The 4059-nt window shown below is 43.5% G+C and overlaps 1 long non-coding RNA gene across 1 annotated transcript; it reads left to right on the forward strand.

The window, feature by feature from the left end:
- On the forward strand, positions 1–3712 carry LOC129633141 (uncharacterized). The gene is made up of 3 exons (XR_008704913.1): positions 1–621; positions 961–1112; positions 3362–3712. It is a non-coding gene; the product is annotated as an uncharacterized LOC129633141 (long non-coding RNA).
- The last annotated feature ends 347 nt before the right edge of the window (positions 3713–4059 follow it).

A 4059-nucleotide genomic window follows, 5' to 3' on the forward strand; every position in this document is an offset into this window, starting at 1 on the left:
GAGAGCCGTTGATGTTTATAGAAGTTATTGCAAACAAATGCACTTCAAAAGGAACTGTGGTGACAGATTCTGTTTCACAGGGGCCTCCCATTCCTCTCAGCCTCCTGAGACCCTTCCTCAGACTCTGCTGGGTGTTTGAGCCACTGGTCTGCTGCTTTTAAGTTATAGCGCACTGTGTGGATTTACCCTCATGTAAAGTCTAGACCTGCCCTGCCCAATACAGTAGCAGTTGAGCACTTGAAAAGTGTCTGGTTCCAACCTAGGTGTGCTGTAAGCATAATGCACACCAGACTTCAAAGACTTAGTACCCCCAAAATGGAGAATATCATTGATCATTTTTTATTGATAACATGTTGAAATGATAATTTGGGGGATATACCGGGTTAAAACATTATTAAAGTTCATTTCACGTGTTTCCCTTTCTCTCTCTCTTTCTTTCCTTCTCTTTCTTTCTTTCTTCCCCTGTTTATTTAGCATGACTACCAGAAAATTATAAAGGACACATGTGCCTCACATTTGTGACTTGCATTATATTTCCATCAAACAGTCTGCCTGTCTAGACTGTGGATTCTGCAGCCTTGGGTGGAGGTTGATAGGAACCTGAAAGTCCAGTTCTGAATGGTAAGTGGAGTTGGGGAGATTTTGGACTGGCACTGACCCCTCTTGCCGAAAAGAGGTATATTTGTGACAATTGAAGCATGTGGAGCCCAGGCTAACAGATTGTAAACCTGCCTTCCTTCTGGTTCTAATACTCACTTAACCTCAAAGGAACTTTAAATTTAAACCAAATGGCATGTGAGATTTTAGTAGGCTGATGTATTGCTCTCCATTCAGCCATTTGAGAAATCCTACTGAGGTCTCCGCACAGCTGAGTTCCAGTCGCCGCCATATCCCAGTGGAAGTCTGGCACAGCACTAATGAGCTGATGAGAGTTTCTCTCACTTGTTTGATATTAAATAGGAAAGGCTTTGAATTAAACGTTTACAGATAGTGTGAAAATTGGAAATGCGGGTTTTAGCTGAGCCAACTACGACAGATCCGAAGACTGCAGTTGCCTGATGGTAAGAGAACAGTGTTTCTGGCCCGCATCACTAGCCCCACCACCAGTTTGGGTAAGTGGTGAACCCCTCTTTACCAGGTGAATGACTCATATACTGAGCCCACTGGGTTTGTTTTACTGTGGGTACAGCTCTGCCCTAAACACCATTATTTTAGATAATAATTTACTAATCTAAGCCAAGAATTTAAAGCTTTTGGATTATGAGGCTGATTCCATTTGTTTTGTTCAGAGGTTGTTGCCAGACCTTGGCATGCATCCCTCAAATAACAGCAACAGCAGCAGCAACAATAATAAAAGCAGCAAATATTTATTGAGCACTTACTATGTGCCCTAAATATGGTCGGTCACCCAATCTTCAGCCCGATGTGACATAACAGATTTTTCATTTTGCTCTGAGGTCTTTGGTTTTTTAAGTTGCCTGAGGTTACACAGTAAGTGTTAGACCCAGTCTCTTTGACAACAGCCCATACTTAGAATCACTCTGCTATTCTTATGGAGAATAAATATTAAAATCTCAGTAGCATCCTTAGGAAATAGCAAAATGATGAATCAGAACTCCAGTTATTCAGGGGGCTGGGAACATGTGTGTGGGTCAATGACCCCAGTATAAATGCTTTCTATCACCATGATGCTTTTTGGATAAAAAGATCTCTGGTAAAAATTTAGTTCACACAGAGCTACCTGAGAATAGCTTCCAGATTTTACTGTAGTAAAATCTTCCAAAATTGGAGATAACATGGTGTAGACAAGATGACTCTTCTTTCACTGTGAAAGTCTTCAAATAAAATCCTATCCTTAGATTAAATTTTAAAACAGCAATATAGGGGGATCTGCTTGGACCTCTACAAGCTCATCCGTCTGGAGTGTGCAGTATGGTCCCAGGGTGCCCACACAGCCTGTTAGATGTGCAGAGCAGTGTGGAACTGCTGGTGAACCAGGTTGGGAGATCCAGACTGGAATTCTAGTGTTGCCTCTTTCTACTCCTGTGACCTTGGCTGAGCCTCTGGATGATTGTTGCTCCCATGAGGTAGCTGCATCTCCCTACAGTTCTCCAGAAAAGGAAAGTTTATCAGACGGAGCTTTCCTAATAAGAATCTGCTCTCTGTGGGGGCAGAAGGGAAGGTCTTGCCTCCCAGGCTTCTCACCACACCTCTCTTTCTTGAGTTGGTGTGAAGAGCCAAACCCCAAATTGAGCTTTCACCTCTGAAAGTGGCCTCACCAATCCCCCGTGGGGATGAGGTAGGCCATGGCAAAGGTTCTCTAAATGACTCTTTCCTGAGGGGAGGCTCAGAGCAGCAGGAAGAGACTGGGGAAATCAGAGGTTGAGCAAGAATCTTAGAGATTTAAGAGGGACCTGGACATGAGCCAGATGCACCATGGAGCTGCATGCTGTCCAAAGCTCTTGTAGCAAAAAAGCACAGAAATTTCTTCTTCCCCCCTCCCCAGCCACACACCTCTACGTCTTTCCTTATATTCTCATGAGACTATACCAGGAAAAGGATAATATGAACTTTGGGATTCCATGAAGAAAGGATACTTTTATGAAAATGAGTAGTTCAATAGGAAGCACCTATGGATGGATGGTGAGTAGAACAACATTTGAGAAGGCTTTTGAATTGCAATCTTCTTAGCTGAGGAGCTTGTTGAAGAGAATGATTAGAGTAATCACCAGATTATCCCTCTACTTCTGTTGTCCTTTACTGGGCTGTCATATCTCATGCCGAATTAGAACAAAGGATTTGCTACAAAGTGCCTTCCATGTGGGACCGTGCACAAGGCTGTCAGTGCTACAGAAATAAATAAAATCCAAAGACATAGTTCCTGACTTGAGAGGCTTTTTGGGAATTTAGACATAGAAAACTGAAACCTTCCAGGGCAGTCAGAAAAACTGCTGATCAGTCCCTAGGGTAGCTGTGCTGTCATTCAGACAGGTCACATGGTCTGTTCTTCAGAAGATATTCAGATTCTGGTAAAAAGAGAGAGAGTTGTGGGGTGTGTTAGGGGTACCAGCATCTGTCCTCTTAGGGTACACACACTGGAACCCCCTAGTTTTCCCCTGGGCTCGTCACCCTTTTTATGGGTCTCATTAACCCTCCTGGGCCTGTCACATCTTACTTCTCAAAGTGTCACCGATGGCCTTAATACGTATCTGTCTGGACATGTTTTCATTAACTTACCTAAACCTGGAAGCTCTAGCTTTTGAATAAGTTATTAGGCTTGATACAAATGGGGAAAAACCGTGTTAGCCTGTTGTCAGTATGCTGTGCTGAAAGCATTCACCAACACGTGTCGTCTCTGCAGCTCGCTTAACTTTTCCAGATGTGGCTGGACAGGCTGCCGAGATGGGGACACTGACGATGAATGGCCACAGCCCACTGCAGGCGGATGGACACGGGCACCTTTGATGTGATGGGGTGACTCTTCTCATCTATTAGCCAGAAGGAAAAGCCATTTTCTTCTGCTGAGTCCTCAGTTTATTCCACCTCAAGGAGACCGTATAATTAGCGTACATCAACTCTCAGAACCGGGATCTGGGGCTCTCATTCTAACCCACTGAGTGTGTAGCCAGCAGCCCCAAGGGAGTCAAAATAAAACTTATGCCAAGGAGACCTGTAGGCTGTTCTTTCACCAGATATGGTGTCCACATATGTATAGGGAAAGGGTTGCAATTAACCTGTTTAATTAAGCTTTCAGCCCAAGCACACACAAAAAGGCACCCATATCCCTTACTGTCAGATAGTTCATCCTTTCCCATCCTGCATATAGAAATTTCATGGTATAATAGCCCTTGTCCTCCAGGGAGGAAAATTATGATTGGAAATATAAAGAAGGAAAAAAGCTGTCTTCCAACCTTGTGGCAGCTAGAGGTAGTAAAAGAACTTTCTGGTTTTCTTCTTCAGCAGGATGGACTGAACTTTGGTATCATAGTAGCACGGGTTTAAAATATGCTCTGTTTTGAAGTACTTCAGCAAGTCATTGAATCTCTAGGAAATGTGGTT

This window comes from Bubalus kerabau, chromosome 18 (genome assembly GCF_029407905.1).
Source record: "Bubalus kerabau isolate K-KA32 ecotype Philippines breed swamp buffalo chromosome 18, PCC_UOA_SB_1v2, whole genome shotgun sequence".
Lineage (NCBI taxonomy): Eukaryota > Metazoa > Chordata > Mammalia > Artiodactyla > Bovidae > Bubalus > Bubalus kerabau.